Below are 19,351 nucleotides of genomic sequence, written 5' to 3' on the forward strand. Positions count from 1 at the left end.
CCATGGGGTTGCAGAGAGTCGGACACAACTTAGTGACTGAATAAAAACAACAAATAAAGTGAAGCAACATAAAGAGCCCCTCAAGAGAATGGACACATGTATATGTGTGGCTGAGTCCCACTGCCTCCACCTGAAACTATCCCAACATTGTTAATTTGGTACCCTTCAACACAAAATAAAAAGTAAAAAATAAAGTTTCCCAAAAGACCTACATATCTAAGGACATACTAATACAACAGATGTAGCAATGCAGAACTGTGAGAAAGGAGGGAGAATTAAATGGTCCAGATATTATCTATATTGGAAGAATTAGACTGGATTCCTACCTCACACTGTATACAAAATCAACTGAAGACAGACTAGTGATATTAATATGAAAGACAAAGTTTTAAAAGAAATTACACTATTGTTTTGAGTTCTCCCAAAAAGAAAGGTTTCTAAAGCATACTAACCAAAGAAGAAAAGAATGAATATTTTCACTGTGTAGAAACTGAGAACTTCTATTTAGCATAAAACATCATTAAAAACAAACTGCTAAAAGACAAGCCACAAACTGGGAGATATTTACAAAATGTAAAACTGAATAAACGTTAGTAATTAAACTATGTAAGAACCTTGACAAAAAAGTTAAAAAAAAAATAAAACAGTAAGCAAATGTGGGGAAAAGAAAACAAACTGAATAGAAATTTTATAGACATGGAAACTTGTCTGGCCAAGATGTATTTCTAAGAAATACAGAATCTCAATTATTCATCAGAGAAATACTAGTTAAGACCACAAGAGATGCTATTTTCAAACTCACAAGAATGGTAAAGACTAGGAATTTTGACCTAAATAATGGAAAGAAAAAAAGGTGGGGCAGTGGTGACTCTTTACACACTGCTACTAGTTGTTTAAACTGGCAAACCTTAAACTGCTGGTAGGTATTAAATTTGGTAAACTTGTTGGAAAACAACTTGGCATTATTTTATAAAGCCAATCATTTGCATGTCCTTAAAGATAATCATGATGGTATGACCTAGAGCCAGACATCCAGGAATGTGAAGTCAAGTGGGCCTTAGAAAGCATCACTACAAACAAAGCTAGTGGAGGTGATGGAATTCCAGTTGAGCTATTTCAAATCCTGAAAGAGGATGCTGTGAAAGTGCTGCACTCAATATGCCAGCAAATTTGGAAAACTCAGCAGTGGCCACAGGACTGGAAAAAGTCAGTTTTCATTCCAATCGCAAAGAAAGGCAAGGCCAAAGAATGCTCAAACTACCGCACAATTGCACTCATCTCACATGCTAGTAAAGTAATGCTCACAATTCTCCAAGCCAGGCTTCAGCAATACATGAACCATGAACTTCCAGATGTTCAAGCTGGTTTCAGAAAGGGCAGAGGAACCAGAGATCAAATTGCCAACATCCACTGGATCATGGAAAAAGCAAGAGAGTTCCAGAAAAATATCTATTTCTGCTTTATTGACTATGCCAAAGCCTTTGACTATGTGGATCACAAGAAACTGTGGAAACTTCTTCGACAGATGGGAATACCAGACCACCTGACCTGCCTCTTGAGAAATCTGTATGCAGGTCAGGAAGCAACAGTTAGAACTGGACATGGAACAAAAGACTGGTTCCAAATAGGAAAAGGAGTACGTCAAGGCTGTATATGGTCACCCTGCTTATTTAACTTCTATGCAGAGTACATCATGAGAAACACTGGGCTGGAAGAAACACAAGCTGGAATCAAGATTGCCCGGAGAAATATCAATAACCTCAGATATGCAGATGACACCACCCTTATGGCAGAAAGTGAAGAGGAACTAAAAAGCCTCTTGATGAAAGTGAAAGAGGAGAGCGAAAAAGTTGGCATAAAGCTCAACATTCAGAAAACGAAGATCATGGCATCTGGTCCCATCACTTCATGGGAAATAGATGGGAAACAGTGGAAACAGTGTCAGACTTTATTTGGGGGGCCTCTAAAATCACTGCAGATGGTGACTGCAGCCATGAAATTAAAAGACGCTTACTCCTTGGAAGAAAAGTGATGACCAACCTAGATAGCATATTCAAAAGCAGAGACATTACTTTGCCAACAAAGGTCCGTCTAGTCAAGGCTATGGTTTTTCCAGTGGTCATGTATGGATGTGAGAGTTGGACTATGAAGAAAGCTGAGCACAGAAGAATTCATGCTTTTGAACTGTGGTGTTGGAGAAGACTCTTGAGAGTCCCTTGGACTGCAAGATCCAACCAGTCGATTCTGAAGGAGATCAGCCCTGGGATTTCTTTGGAAGGAATGATGCTAAAGCTGAAACTCCAGTACTTTGGCCACCTCATGCGAAGAGTTGACTCATTGGAAAAGACCCTGACGCTGGGAGGGATTGGGGGCAGGAGGAAGAGGGGACGACAGAGGGTGAGATGGCTGGATGGCATCACGGACTCGATGGACATGAGTTTGAATGAACTCCGGGAGATGGTGATGGACAGGGAGGCCTGGAGTGCTGTGATTCATGGGGTCGCAAAGAGTTGGATACGACTGAGCGACTGAACTGAATTGAATGAACAATTCTAGGTACATACTACAAAAATTTTGCACTGATACTTGTTCCAAATTTAAGCATTCTTCATAATAAAAGCCATCACCAATATGCTCAAATGTTCACTGGCAGAAAAATGGTTAAAAGAATTAGGCTAATACACAATGGAACATTATACAGTAGTGAGAATGAATGAACTATAGCTGTAGGCAACAACATGAATGGATCTTAGAAAACGTAATAGTAAATGAAAACAGACAAACAGGAGTTCAAAGCAGTAACATCTTTCTTTCACTGAGTCCCACCTCCAAGACTTAATGTTCTACACTGAGCATCAAGGAAGACTTCCAATTCTTAATGACAAAGAAGAAATGAATTCTTTTCGCAGTTACCATAGCCTCATCTTTTGCTATGTATTCTGAAAATGCTACAATTACACAACGGAAAAAAACCCAGAAACATGGGAACACTGTGGATCCTGTGTCTCAAGAGCTTACGTGATCAGTATGAACAACTGACTGAGGCCCACTGAGGAACTGCTGAGGTGCAAAGGGCAAGCAAACGACAGTCACCACTCTTCAAGGAGGATGCTATGAATCTAAGCTATCAATCTAACTGAAACATTCTTCACAAATTCAAGAAACCACTGTGTGGAGATACATCTGGCTATACTTCTGCACTCTGAGTAAGGAGCTTTCTTTTATATATGGTACAGCAATATCCACATCATACAAAAATAAGTCTCCATGGCTATTTTGTTATAAATTTGAATATGCACTGAGCCTTTTCTATCATTCTTTTATGATGCTTGGATATTTTCATTGAAATATAAAGATCTGTTTATAAACTAGACTTTTCTTAAAAAAATCATTTGTGCAAGCTTTAAAAAGACTCTAAACATAATATTAAATTCAAAATAAAGAAACATATCTGTGGTAATACTATTTTTTTTTAAAGATAATTTAAAAAAAATTGAAAATGGCAGTTACTTCAGGGGTTGGGGAAGGGCAGGAATGTAGGTAACAGAGGTACTCACAGGCAGCTCTTTAACTGTGTTGGTACTGACCCAGTTCTGAGCAGAGTAACTGTGGTTCCCAAAGGTTTGCTTTTATTATTAACTTCCGTATATTAACACAATCCAGAACTGGCATGTTCAAATTACAGAATTTTAAAAAGTGTAAAAAGTACATGATGAGAAGCAAATAGACACAGAAAAGTGTCGATCATTAATTCATCAGATGAGGTAGGGAGTACGCCTGCAGCCTGATATGGCAAACCAGGAAAAGCCACAGCGTTCCCACAGAGGGTGTGTAATTAGTCTTCCAAGAAAAAGGAGGTACTTCTTCCCCTGAACAGTAAATGAGGGATCGAAGGATAAGTGAAGATATGAATTAATCTGGAGGTAGATTAAAAGAAAATTGAGGGACTTTATTAGTGAATTAGACCAAAAGGTCACTGCTGAGGATAAAGACTGAGGAAGAGTTATTTAAAAAGAATTGTAAAGTTTAAAACGCTGTGCAGACTGTGAAACTGCCAACTAGGCAAAAGACTGTTCGCGCTAACTGCTTAAAACTTTTTCTGTACCCAGATTTCCACCCCCGAGCTATTCCTCCCTTTGTTCTATACAGACCAGTCCTTGGACTCTAGAGTGCATGCCTCTAGTCACCAGTAACTGAAAATTTAAACTTCAAGTGATAAAAATGGTTCAAAAATAGTACTACTTTGCCTTAACAGGCAAGATACACAGCAAACAAAATCATCTACTTCAACAATTAGCTTTCATATTTCATTTAATAACAAAGTTGCATGGCACTTAAGGGCGTCCCAGGGGGTGCTAGTGGTAAATGCCTGGTATGTGCCTGGGAATGCAGGAGACCTAAGACACAAAGTTTTGATCCCTGGGTCGGGAAGATCCCCTGGAAGAGGGAATGACAACCCTCCAGTATTCTTGCTGGGGAAGCCCATGGACAGAGGAGCCTCGCAGGCTACAGTCCATAAAGTTGCAAAGAGTCAAACACAACTGAAGTGACTTAGCAGGCACGCACTTAAAATACACGTAAAGTACTGCTACATACATAATTTTTTAATGTGATAATGAATTTTTTTTTTAATTTTATTTTATGAATTTTTTACTGAAGTATAGCTGATGTGCAATATTATGTAAGTTATAGATGTACAGTATAGTTTCATAATTTTTAAAGATTATGCTCCATTTATAATCATTTTAAAATAGTGGCTGTATTCCCATGTGTACAGATATATCCGTGTAGCTTATTTTATACATAATAGTTGATACCTCTAAATCTCCTATCTTTATATTGCCCCTCCTCCTTCCCTGTCAACACCAGTAACCACTAATTCATTCTCTGTATCTCTGAGTCTTTCTTTTCTGTTACATTCACTAGTTGGTTATTTTTTTAGATTCCACATATAAGTGATATCATACAGTATGTCTTTGTCTGACTTATTTCACTGAGCATAATACCCTCCAAGTTCACCTGCTGATACAAATGGCAAAATTTCATTTCTTTTTATGGCCGCTTAAAATGTATACCCCATTGTACACATACACGCACACACACCCATCATATCGTCTTAATCTACTTACCTGCTGATGGACACTTAGGTTGCTTCTGTATCTATATAGAGTCTTTCAGTTCAGTCGCTCAGTCGTGTCCAACTCTGTGACCCCATGAATCACAGCACTCCAGGCCTCCCTGTCCATCACCATCTCCCGGAGTTCACTCAGACTCATGTCCATCGAGTCCATGATGCCATCCAGCCATCTCATCCTCTGTCATCCCCTTCTCCTCCTGCCCCCAATCCCTCCCAGCATCAGAGTCTTTTCCAATGAGTCAACTCTTCGCATGAGGTGGCCAAAGTACTGGAGTTTCAGCTTTAGCATCATTCCTTCCAAAGAAATCCCAGGCCTGATCTCCTTCAGAATCGACTGGTTGGATCTCCTTGCAGTCCAAGGGACTCTCAAGAATCTTCTCCAACACCACAGTTCAAAAGCATGAATTCTTCTGTGCTCAGCTTTCTTCATAGTCCAACTCTCACATCCATACATGACCACTGGAAAAACCATAGCCTTGACTAGACGGACCTTAGTTGGCAAAGTAATGTCTCTGCTTTTGAATATACCATCTAGGTTGGTCATCACTTTTCTTCCAAGGAGTAAGCGTCTTTTAATTTCATGGCTGCAGTCACCATCTGCGGTGATTTTGGAGCCCAAAAAATAAAGTCTGACACTGTTTCCACTGTTTCCCCATCTATTTCCCATGAACTGATGGGACCAGATGCCATGATCTTCGTTTTCTGAATGTTGAGCTTTAAGCCAAATTTTTCACTCTCCTCTTTCACTTTCATCAAGAGGCTTTTTAGTTCCTCTTCACTTTCTGCCATAAGGGTGGTGTCATCTGCATATCTGAGGTTATTGATATTTCTCCCGGCAATCTTGATTCCAGCTTGTGTTTCTTCCAGTCCAGCGTTTCTCATGATGTACTCTGCATAGAAGTTAAATAAGCAGGCTGACAATATACAGCCTTGACGTACTCCTTTTCCGATTTGAAACCAGTCTGTTGTTCCATGTCCAGTTCTAACTGTTGCTTCCTGACCTGCATACAGATTTCTCAAGAGGCAGGTCAGGTGGTCTGGTATTCTGGTATTCCCATCTCTTGAAGAATTTTCCACAGTTTCTTGTGATCCACACAGTCAAAGGCTTTGGCATAGTCAATAAAGCAGAAATAGATGTTTTTCTGGAACTCTCTTGCTTTTTGCATGATCCAGCAGATGTTGGCGATTTGATCTCTGGTTCCTCTGCCTTTTCTAAAACCAGCTTGAACATCAGGGAGTTCACGGTTCACGTATTGCTGAAGCCTGGCTTGGAGAATTTTGAGCATTACTTTACTAGCATGTGAGATGAGTGCAATTGTGCGATAGTTTGAGCATTCTTTTGCATTGCCTTTCTTTGGGATTGGAATGAAAACTGACCTTTTCCAGTCCTGTGGCCACTGCTGAGTTTTCCAAATTTGGTGGCATATTGAGCGCCGAAGAATTGATGCGTTTGAACTGTGGTGTTGGAGAAGACTCTTGAGAGTCCCTTGGACTGCAAGGAGATCCAGCCAGTCCATTCTGAAGGAGATCAACCCTGGGATTTCTTTGGAAGGAATGACGCTAAAGCTGAAGCTCCAGTACGTTGGCCACCTCATGCTAAGAGTTGACTCACTGGAAAAGACTCTGATGCTGGGAGGGATTGGGGGCAGGAGGCGAAGGGGATGACCAAGGATGGGATGGCTGGATGGCATCATGGATTCGATGGACATGAGTCTGGGTGAACTCCGGCAGATGGTGATGGACAGGGAGGCCTGGCATGCTGCGATTCATGGGGTCGCAAAATGTCGGACAGGACTGAGTGACTGAACTGAACTGAACTGAATGACCTGAGGAGTTCCTCTTTTGGTATCCTATCATTTTGCCTTTTCATACTATTCATGGGGTTCTCAAGGCAAGAATACTGAAGTGGCTTGCCATTCCCTTCTCCAGTAGACCACATTCTGTCAGACCTCTCCACCATGACCCACCCGTCTTGGGTTGCCCTGCAGGCTTGGCTTGGTTTCACTGAGTTAGGCAAGGCTGTCGTCCTAGTGTGATTAGATTAACTAGTTTTCTGTGAGTATGGTTTCAGTTACATTCTTTAATATGAGCATTACCGTAACATTATGTTAGTAGGGAGGTACTATGGCTCAGAAGTGTTAAAAGTCCACAACCATAGTTTTTATGACAATGCATTCTCAGTCTACATAGGTATACTTAACTCTCAACAGGTCTGGAGCTTAACTGCTAAATATAGTCTTAGTTAATCACTTACTTTGTACCAGGAACCTTTCTAGATACTGGAGATATAAAGATGAGTAAGACACGATTCCTTCTTCCACGGAGCTCATAGTCTAGTGAGGAGACAACCTATAAACAGAAAAACAGCTTTCAGCGTGACAGTTACTAAAACAGATGCAAAACGGCAACCACTACATCTGGGGCACACGAGAGAAAGTGGGCGACTCAGTCAGGAAGAGGTTCACAGAGAAAGAAACCTTGGAATAAACCGTGTGTTAGAGTGCAATTCTTCAGTAATGAGTCACAGAAAACACGGAGCATTCAGAGGACTGTTCGTAAGACTGACGCAAAGGGAGGAGGCCCACAGGCAAACAGTAATCTAAACTATAAAGAACCCTATGGGATAGTTCATATGGTATCCAAAATAAAGCACAGCAGTTTAAAGTTTAAAGCTCATCCTGAAGGTAAGACTGATAGGTTTCCATAACAAGAACTGCATTTTAGAAGAATACTTCAGTAGAAATGGGTCCAGATTTAAAGTAACAAGTTTATCTGAACCAGAGCACTGGCTATGAGAAGGAGAAAGCTCAGCATACATGTAAGATCTCTGACAGATGATTACGGATAGCTGAGTCTTAGAAGGAAGGAGGATTCCACACAACTAAAATGTCCCACTTTGCTATCTGGGTGGACAACGGAGCCATAACCAGGATAGAGAACAGAAGAGAAACAAATTGTGGAAGACAACATGACGTAGAGTTTTCAAGGGCCAATTCTGCAGTCAGACTATTTGAATTTCATTTCCAATTCTGCCACTGAAACAGCTGTGTGACCAGTCGTGGCAAAAGAAAAAAACAAAGTCAGAGTTTTAACAAACTTTTGAGTGAATTGGTTACTCGTCCAAATTAATTTAGGTCATAACATATATGGCCAATTATATGTAAGCTGATTATGTGCAGTTCAATCCTTTAAAAATATCAGAGTTGTGTAAGAGCTCATTACTATTCAACTGCAAAGAACAGCGAGAGTCCTGAATGTAGATAATAAACGACATTTCCAGTCCTCCAAGATTACAGACCTATCAACACCTCACTCAGAAAATATATCTTAATTGCCTGCTTACTTTAAGACGTCATTCTTGAGTCAGAAGCAAAATTAAAAAAAAAAAAAATCCAACAGATCTGATTCATTTTGCATACTATGTACAGCATTACGGATTAGAAAAGCCAGAGAAATATCATGTATCCATCTGCCTGGATCAATTAATAAATATACTTAGTGACTGCCTAGTCTATTAAAGTGGGTATGGCAAGGACACAAAAGTGGTCCCTGTTTCCACACTGGTACTCTAGTTTGAGGATGATAATACACAGGTAACATCCCAGCAACAAGACAGGATGGTATATACCAGTTGATAAAGTTAGTCCAATGGACGTGGAACTTGAAAGGTTAAAAAGCCATTTAGGCAACAAAATTTAAAACTCAATGAATTTTAACAATGAATTAAAATTTAAAACACAAAATTTAAAACTCCATGAATGTGGCAAAGATAGACAGACCATCCAGGCTGAGTCCTGCTTCTTGGGCACGTCTCAGTCCTGGGTACATGGGGAGCCTAAAGGGTAACCTTAAGAAACAATGCAATGCTCTAACTGCAGAGATAGCTTTTGGATGTATCTCAAGAATATTTCACTAGTAGAATCCTGATATAATAAAGCACACTTCCGTCAGGTTTTACAGTTTCTGTAGGACCGAAATATTCAGAAAGGAAAGATCCATTTTATCTGGACTACATATCGCCAGACGGCAGGGGCAACCCCGTGCCGGGCTCCGGGAGCTGCGTCCAGCACTGCACTGCCTCTTCAGCGCCTGTCCACGGAACTCGAGCCCCTCGGACCCCCAGCTCCCCGCCGGCCGAGAGCACCCCTACCTACGGCTGCACAGCACTTCCCAGTTACACATTCACATTCCCATCTCAAGGAAACAGGCTAAGTACAACCATTTCAAATGTTAACACTGCAACATTAACATTATTCTCTTTTTATTGAGTTGAATTTTAATTTTTAAAAATTTACTTATTTTTAATTGAAGGATAATTGCTTTACAGCCTTGGTTTCTGCCAAATATCAACATGGTACACGTGTGTCCCCTCCCTCCGGAACCTCCCTCGCCATCCCACCGCTCTCATGTGACCGAGCCCCATGCTCCCGGAGTCATAGAGCAAATTCCCACTGGCTATCTATTTCACATGTGGCGATGTGTGTGTCCATGTTACTCTCTCCATACGTCCCCCCGCCCCCTTCCTCCGTCACCCTCCGTTGTCGTAAGTCTGTTCTCTATGTCTGTGTCTGCATTTCTTCTCTATTTTCTACAGGGCTTTCTTCCCAGGAGCCCTCAACCACTGTGCCTTTTCCTCTACCTTCAAATAAACTTGGTGCTGAGGTCTCAATGTGTACTTTTAATTATTTGGGATAGAACCTAGATGATTTCTTAAAAATTTACTTGTCCACACTAACCTCTCTGTATAAACTTCACTGATTAATCCTTTAAAAGCAAAGCAGAGGAATTTCACCCTCCTGATCATCTGCAAGTGCCACTGAGGGAAAAGGAATAACGCCTTTGACCCGTGCAACTACGGTGCCTGGAAGAGACTTGCAGTATCTGCCAGACAGTGGACTAACAAAGACCGGCATCCACAGAACTTTTTATCCTCCGACTGTAGTCTGGGTGCTTTGTCTTTCATCTGACAGTGCCTATTTCATCATAGGATCTAATAATCACAACTTCCTCTCTTCCACCTTTCCGCATCTGCCTTCCACCCTTCTGTACTTGCAGTAAATGTCAAAGTTTATTTTAGCGCCCAATACATGCCAGTTTATGGGAAGAACACAGGAGGTGTTTTTTTTTTAATGATGAAAATGTATTTATCTTCAAAATGTCAAATTCCTTAAGTCTGTACTAATATCCAACTCTCATTATTTATCTCCACCCAGTTTCAGCTTTTCACACTATGCGACCATCATGCTCTCAGCTCACTCTGTGTAACCAACCCACTCAGTCAGTTACCTAATTAATAAAAATTTCTTTTCTTTCTCAAATCTTCAAATACTTGTATTGTTACTGCATTTCCCTTGCTGTAACAGTCAAAAGCCTCGCTGAATTTAACCTTACGCCTCCTCAAATTATCACGACACACACCCTTATACCTACTGCCCATTAATTCCCTGCAATTTATTTCCTAGTTTATTTCCTACAACTTTACTCACTAAACTTCAAGTCAGCAAAATTTACAAGATCTTCCTGTCAGTACAGAATGCAAATTCCTTCCCCAAAAAAGCAATTAATAATCAACAACAGACTTTGTACTTCCTGGTGGTTCAGACCAGGAAGTAAAGAATGCGCCTGCAATGCAGGAGACTTAGGTTTGCTCCCGGGGTGGGGAAGATACCCTGGAGAAGAGAAAGGCTACGCACTCCAGGATTCTTGCCTGGAGAATCCCATGGATGGAGGAGCCATGGAGGGCTACAATCCACCGGGTTGCAAAGAGTCAGACAAGACTGAGCGACTAATGCTTTTACTTTACACTAGAGGCTAAGCTAGCAGTAACTACAACACACAAAAAGTAAAGGCCAGTTGAGAGATCAAATATCAAAGATATTTCCATTTGGAGCTGACAGAAATACTGAGTTCTGCCCTTTCCCAAGTCAGTTCTATTCAGTTCAGTTGCTCAGTTGTGTCCGACTCTGCGACCCCATGAATCGCAGCACACCAGGCCTCCTTGTGTCCATCATCAACTCTCGGAGTTCACCCGAACTTATGTGCATTGAGTCGGTGATGCCATCCAGCCATCTCATCCTCTGTCGTCCCCTTCTCCTCCTGCCCCCAATCCCTCCCAGCATCAGGGTCTTTTCCAATGAGTCAGCTCTTTGGTGAGGTAGCCAAAGTACTGGAGTTTCAGCCTCAGCCTCAGTCCTTCCAGTGAACACCCAGGGCTGATCTCCTTTAGAATGGACTGGTTGGATCTCCTTGCAGTCCAAGGGACTCTCAAGAGTCTTCTCCAGCACCACAGTTCAAAAGCATGAATTCTTTGGTGCTCAGCCTTCTTCACAGTCCAACTCTCACATCCATACATGACCACAGGAAAAACCACAGCCATGACTAGACGGACCTTTGTTGGCAAGGTAATATCTCTGCTTTTTTAATATCTAGGTTGGCCATAACTTTCCTTCCAAGGAGTAAGCGTCTTTTAATTTCATGGCTGCAATCACCATCTGCAGTGATTCTGGAGCCCAAAAAAATAAAGTCTGACACTGTTTCCACATCTATTTCCCATGAAGTGATGGGACCAGATGCCAAGTCAGAGGTTAGTAAAAAACAAAACAAAACTACATTTTATAGCAAACAATATAAAACTCTCAACATCTAGTAACGTTAGAAGTTAGAAGAAACCCAACTCAGATCCTGTCAACAAGTAAACTTTCACTAACAGAAGTCCTTTAGTCTGGCTGATGTGGGTGGGAGTAGGAGGAAGAGAGTAACAACAATTGAAAATAAACTATCACTTACCAGAGGCAAGTCTGAATCTGAACTTCTGCACCCACATTTACTAAGAGACAGCATAACAATAGTTGAGAGAGTAAATTCTGCAGCCAGATTGTCTAGGTTCAAATCCTGGTTCCACTACTGGCAAGCTCCCTTACCCTACACTGCCTCAGTTTTTATATCTATAAAATAATGGTACCTACCTCATAGATTTATTAAGAGGATTAAATGAGTTAATATTGACAAATGGCTAAGAAAAGTGTCTGGCTTACAAAGGCTTAATATATATATAAACTGACATAACCTTCAACAAGTAACTTAACCTCTCTCAGCAGCAGATGTCTTAGGAGAAATTACTATTATTATATCAGGACTTTGTGAATTATAACGTGATATATAAATACTAAATTATTAAGCACATAAAACAGGAAAACATTAAATATAAAACAATGAAAAAGCATTTATAGAAAAATATAATCTTGCTTATTGCAATTCTATCAATAAATTTTTCTGAACAGTGAGTGAGGTTGCTTTTAAACTCAACTCTTTGGCATTCTGAGTCAATCACTCCATCTACCTTATTTTAAATAATTTCTGAGGGAGACTCTTATAAAAATATATTATGCAATACCCTGTCCTAGTATTGAGTCTCTGAAAATGAAGACTACCTTCCTTTCCAAAGTGACTGAGTACCTACACATCATTCACCTCCTAAATATACTCTCTCCTCCCATTTATACCCTCTTCTTTTCGGCCCTCAAATTGACCTGAGGCTTATTTAAAAAAACAGGAAGACACTAAGAAGAAAAACCAAATGCTTTGATCAAATAACCTCTTAAAGGCACAGCCAACCTTCTCACCTTCTGCTCACTTCTGCACCCGTGAAGTTTGGCTGCCGCCTCACCCTCTGCTGAAACATCTCCCTCTCCTTCCGAGACCAAACGGCCACCCCACACCCACTCTCTCCTGCAGCTCTCTGCACCGTCAGACAGAGATCCACTCAATAAACACGGACCAGGCCTCCACGCGCTCCCTAATGAAATCCTGACTCAGGCCTCTAACTTTTCCAGTAAAAGACAATCAGTTCGCCATGGGACGAAACAGAGCTGATCAGTAAACAAAGCAGGTAGCAGGTATCTGATAATCAAAGTAGGTATCAATAATCAAATCAATAATCAAAGTAGGCATCTTTTAACACTTCTGAATTAAGTCATTCAGCACATAAATCTACTAATGCATGTTTTCAGGTAGTATGTTAGACACTGGGAATACAAAACTCATCTCTGATATGCTCTTTGCCCTCCGTGAGTTTATAATTTAGCCGTAAAAACAGACAAGGCAGTTAGCAGCGTCAAGCTGACAGGGCGGTGCAGAGAATATAGCAGAAATACAGAGCAAGGGCGGGCTTCCCCAGGAGCAGCGGCTCAGTGGTTAAGAATTCGCCTGCCCACGTAGGAGACGTGGGTTCAGTCCCTGGGTTGGGGAGATCCTCTGGAGAAGGCAACGGCAACCCACTCCAGTATGCTCACCTGGGAAATCCCACGGACAGAGGAGCATGGTGGGCTACAGTCCACGCGGTCACAAAGAGTCAGACATGCCTTGGTGACTGAACAGCAGCAGCAGAGGGGCATCTAAGTCAGACTCTGTGCGACAGTGATGAGGCGCCTGGAAAGGCTTGAGAGATGGTCAACAGCGGAGATGAGCGGTGCAGGACTCCTTCGTCAGGCTGTCCATACAAGAGCAAAGAGTGCTCTCAAGCCCTTCCATACTCAGAGAAGACCACCAATATGGACAGTGAATACATCACTGATTCCGCTCAGGAAAGTTTGTGGAGAGTGAGTCTCAAGAGATGAGCCCTTAAGGGAGCGAGAAAGCAGCTGCCCCTAAAGAGTACTGAGAAAGCCACTGAGCACCAGTGCATTTTCATCAGGGAAGGACTCCCACTCTGGAAGAACTGCTCTAACAGTGTTGTGAGGGGAGCCTGACAGTGGGCTAGGCTGGAAAGGGACTAAAAACAGAGGAAGCAGCAGAGATAGTAAGTCCAGAATCTGTAATAACTGGTGGACTAATCAGATGCAGGGATAAAAGAGATTACTTTTCACCATCTCCAATATCACCTTCTTCTCCAAGCTTCATGATTTCTCACCTAGACTGCAGCACGTGGTCTCCCGGCCCCGCCTCTCGACTCCTCCTCTCACGTCTTATGCCTGCGTGCCCTCACATCCATCCCCGATCCAGGGTCAGAGCGAGCTTTCCAAAGCAGGATCATCGCAAAAGCTCTTTCAGTCTCCAAAGGTCTCTCATTCTAACTCCAAAACACCCAAACTCAAACCTGGTTCCATGTGGCCTGCTGCCCCTGCAACTCGCACCTCTCTCCTCCTCTTTGCACTTTTGTTTTCCCTGCTCCATCTGACAGTCCCTCAGCTACCTTCTCAGCCTCAGGTCTCCACTCAAATATAACCCATCCAAAAAGAATCTCGTTAGCCCAGGCACAGAAAGAGCCCCACTCCTTCAACTCTACCCCCTCGCCCTATTTTATCTTTCCTAGTAATTCTCATTTATGTTCAGTTATTCTACCCTCTTACTTCTATCTCCAACCTTGTATCTACCTCCAAGGGCAGAAATTATCTTATTCATTCCCAGAACCCAGGCTAAAGCCTGACTGAGCGAAAGCCCCCCAAAATTATTACTGACCAATTAAGACAGAGCTCAGAAAATAGATGCTGGAGGTAAATGCTTGCATGACATCCCATAAGCAGGAGCTCAGGAACCAACTGAAGCCACCTGCTGCGACAGGTGGTCTTTCACGCAGGAAAGGCCACTGGCATACAATTAGCAGTACAGATAGCACCTAGGGAACAGCAATATTGAAAGGCGGAACAGTAGATGTGGACTGTGCACAGAATTGAAAAAAAAACAAAAGTTTAAGAATTTGAAGGAGAAAAAGAGTTGCTCAGCCCAGCAAGTACTCCAGTAAGATCCGTAAGAGAGAAAACAGTTTACTAGACTACAGGGATGCCACCAGGCCCTCAGCAAGGGCAATTTTACTGGAGCGGGAGGCCCAGAGGCCAAGCTTCAGAAGCAAATCAACATCCAGAAACCTCTTCAGATGCCTGATAATAAAGCAAAAGAGATGCAGTCTTAAAGGGAGGGGTGCGCAGCTTTGTACATTCAGACGGAAGAGACCTGAATGTGCTTTCAGGCAGGAAGATGCTGACGTCACGGAGAAGACAATGATTGCTAAGGCAAGATCTCTGAGAAGCACTGGCTGAGATTTAACACAGAGACAGAAGCATAGTCCTTACAACTGAGACTAGAGAGAGAAAAGAATGGGTGAAAATGCAGGTATCTCTGAAACTGGAAAGTTAAGGAGGGGATTAACTGTCAAGTCCCTCGGTGATGGAGGCACTCAGGCACTGGGGAATACAACGGTCAATAAATGCAGACAACAATCCCTGTTTTACGAGGGACGTGGTAGGTAAGGAACTCAAGGCAGGCAGCAGTGCCCATCCCCGGGTGATTTCCTTTCCTTCCAATCCACCTTCACAGTTCACGCTTACAAGTAAAGCCACGGCAGAACTGCTTGGAGCTTAGGTCTAGACGAGAAACAGGTCTATTCTAGCTACTAACAAACTATAATATTTGCGGTTATTCAGCTGCATTAAGTATACACACAGTCTCTGCCACCTCTGTTCATTAAAATTCAGCTAGAGAAAATAACTGGTTTTCTCCAAAAAAAAAAGAAAGAAAAAAGAAAAGCTCTTTATCAAAGCTCACTAATGACACATTTCTAATCCACTACCAGCTTTCCTCAACTGAGCTGCACATCAGAATTGCCAGGGGACTCGGCCAGCAGGCCCGAAGTGCTTCTCACAGACACATCTGGGCACCAGTGACTTCCTACACGTTATTCCTACTGCTCATCTACGTAATTTCTAATCATCCCACAAGATTCAGCTCAAGCAAACATAGCACTGTAACTGTGTTTTTCTTTATCTACCCCCACTACACTGGAAATTTATTTATTAATTCTCATCTTTATAATTCCAGCCCCTGGCCCACTGTTCAGCCCTTACTACACACTCAAAAAACGTGTGCTAAATGAAGATTCACAATGAATAAAATATTTAACCTGTAGAAATGGTAAGAGTGGCTATGTTAAACAGTATACTTATATAGCATAGAACTGACACTTTTATATTAAAATGTTAAAATCCTATACAGGCGGGACCATAAACCACCTGTGGCCCCTCGCATCTTGGCTCGGAAATTCTGAGCACCAAGTCCATGCACAACCTTACCAACATGACGGCATCTCCACAGCCTACAATAAAGTCGCAATAAAAAAACGTTCAATACAAAAGTAGAGGATAATTGTTACCCAAAATGTTCATTCGACTTATTAAATACTCAAATATCCAAAAATATATTAACAAGAGAAGAGCTCATGAAACTCAATACTTTCTGTCCCTAACTATTCAGAATAATTCAGAAGTCATAAGCTAATCCCCAAATTATACATAAAGCAGACTCTAAAAGTCTGGGGAAAAGACAGCTACTTAGAACACAGTACAGATTTTCCCAATGAAATGCTGTAAGTGCTGGTGAGGTGCCAAGACCAAGTTACAAGAGCCTAGCAAACCCGTACGAGCCAGACCACTAGTATTACATTGGTGCAAAAGTAATTGTGGTTTTGCATTGTTGAACTTTGTCATTTGATAATGGATTACATTCTTCAGTAAATGTGGTTATGTTATACATCATTTTAATGCTCATTTCTCACTTTATGATTTTTTTGCTAATAACTGTTACCTGCCATTTAATTGATATCTAGACTACAGAAATGATATTAGACAAAAAGCAAATTCAAGTGATTTTTTTATTCGAGTTCAAAATGGGTCAGAAAACAGCAGAGACAACTTGCACCATGAATGCATTTGGCCCAGGAACTGCTAACACACACACAGTGCAGTGGTGGTTCAAGAAGTTTTCCAAAGGACATGGGAACCTTGAAGATGAAGATCATAGTGGCTGGTCATCGTAAGTGGACAATAACCAAATGAGAGCAGTCATCGAAGAAAGCTGACCCTCTTACAGCCACCTGAGAAGCTGCCGAAGAACTCAACATTGACCATTCTATGGCCATTCCACATTTGAAGCAAACTGGAAAGGTAAAAAGCTCAGTAAGTGGGTGCCTCATGAGCTGACTGAAAATCAAAGAAATCATCATTTTTGAAGGGTCATCTTCTCTTATTCTACACAACAATAAACCATTTCTCCATTAGATTGTGACATGCAATGAAAAGTGATTTTATACAACAACAGGCAATGACCAGCTCAGTAGTTAAACCAAGAAGCAGCTCCAAAGCACTCCTTAAAGCAAAACTTGCACCAAGGAAAGGTCAGTGGTCACTGGTCTGCTGCCGGTCTGATCCACTACAGCTTTCTGAATTCTGGCGAAACCATTCCTTCTGAAAAGTATGCTCAGCAAATCAATGAGACGCTCTGTAAACTGCAACGCCTGCAGCCGGCGTCGGTCAACAGAAAGGGCCCAATTCCTCTCCACAAGGACGTCTGACTGAATGTTGCACAACCAACACTTCAAAAGTTGAACGACTGGGCTACGACGTTTTGACTCATCTGTCATATTCACCTGACCTCTCACCAACCAACTTACCACTTCTTCAAGCATCTCAACAACTTTTGGCAGGTAAAACACTTCCACAACCAGCAGGAAGCAGAAAATGCTTTCCAAGAGTTTCTTAAATCCTGAAGCATGAATTTTTATGCTACAGCAATAAACAAACTTACTTCTCAACAGCAAAAATGTGTTGATTGTAACGGTTCCTATTTTGATTCATAAAGATGTGTCTGAGCCTAGTAAAACAATTTAAAATTTATGGTCTGAAACCACAATTACTTTTGTACCAATCTGCTACTGTCCACAGAGATATTTCAGAGCTTCCACAAAAGCTTATTTGTATACATATGCAAAAACGAAAGCAAAATTCCAAAATAAACAGGTGACATTGAGAAAAAAATACCAAAAGCACTTTGCAGTGCCTGACACATGGTAAATATTAGTCTTTACCCTAAGTTATAGCTATTTTCCCCCAGGATCTTTGATTTCAAACTTTTGTGTTAATCAAAACAGCTTTATTTTTCTCACTTCATTCTAGACTGTAAATTCCAAGAGTGCAGAGAACTCCTGGCCTATTCACCATGCCTCCCTCAAAGCTTGGCACACAGGAGTGCTTAATATTATTTAGATAATTATATTTGGATACTTACTGTCAACAAAATGAATCTTAAAAAACAACTATAAACTACAGGCATAAAATCAAATAGCTTTATTTAGTTTTTCGGTGCTCTCTTAAGTGAAGTACAGTTCTTCTCAAATTGATTTTTTTTCCCTTTTAAAACTACTTCCAAAATGAAGGAAAAAAGGATAAAAATTCATGTAGAAAACACTCATTTTTTACATATAAAAATTCATGTAGAAAATACTCCTAAGAGTCACCAGCTTAGCCAACACTGCTCGAGATAAAGTCTCACTAAATGACTGAATGAGACAGGGCATCAAAACTTCTCTGGCCTTGTAATCTTATTAATTCAGCAATGGAGGACAGAACACATTGAGATTTTTCTAGCTCAGAACTGCTTGACTATAAACACTGCCTATTTCATGAAAATAGAGTAGCAATCATCCACAATCTTTGCATTAACTCAACTTGCAACCGTTTCCATTTTTATACTGTTGTTTTCCTCCAATATCGATTTTTTCAAAGCGGTACAAATCATTTTATTTTCTAACTCCCATCTCCCACTTACATATAGTAAGAGGTACTGAACACAAATTTGACTGAGTCCTTGCCCAACATCAGAGAACAACTTAATTGATGCTTGTAGTTTTCACAGTATTGGCAACAATTCTCTAGAAGGCCACAAGATGGTGATATTGCTCTCTAAAAGAAAGTGTTAGTCACTCAGTCCCATCCAACTCTTTGTGACCCCATGGACTGTAGCCCGCCAGGTTCCTATGACCATGGGAATTCTGCAGGTAGGAATACCGGAGTAGGTAGCCATTCCTTTCTCCAGGGTATCTTCCCAAGCCAGGGATCAAACCAGGGTCTCCTATATTGCAGGTAGATACTACACATTCTGAGCCACCAGGGAAGCGCACCTTTTAAAAATATAATCGAGTATCTTATACCAACTTTCCAAAATACTACATTAATAGTTTTCCTTCACTTCAAGGAAAGAATATTAAAATGTCTGTACTCTACCCACTAGAAAACATTAATGAGGAAGAAAATATACTCATCAAATTTAGCAGCAACTATTTTGATTTTCAAGGCAACAGTTACGGTCCTTAAAAACAAAAACACAGGACTCCAGCACTATTATTGTGCCTTCCTTCTATCACAAGAATCTTTCCTTAGCTCCCTGCTC

General features: G+C 41.2%; 1 protein-coding gene across 17 annotated transcripts in view; it reads right to left on the bottom strand.

The window, feature by feature from the left end:
* WWP1 (WW domain containing E3 ubiquitin protein ligase 1) overlaps nucleotides 1-19,351 on the bottom strand; it is a 156,772-nt gene that overhangs the window by 124,281 nt on the left and 13,140 nt on the right. For 16 of the 17 annotated variants that reach the window (XR_009595095.1, XM_042254512.2, XM_027973247.3 and 13 more), the window contains one exon: nucleotides 7,392-7,486. The gene's annotated coding sequence lies outside the window, so the exon portion shown is untranslated. Of the gene's footprint in view, nucleotides 1-5,129; nucleotides 6,648-7,391; nucleotides 7,487-19,351 lie in introns of those variants that run through there. The other variant, XM_060393964.1, reaches the window with a different exon arrangement.

The sequence above is a fragment of the Ovis aries genome, chromosome 9, assembly GCF_016772045.2.
Source record: "Ovis aries strain OAR_USU_Benz2616 breed Rambouillet chromosome 9, ARS-UI_Ramb_v3.0, whole genome shotgun sequence".
NCBI classification, from domain to species: Eukaryota; Metazoa; Chordata; class Mammalia; order Artiodactyla; family Bovidae; genus Ovis; species Ovis aries.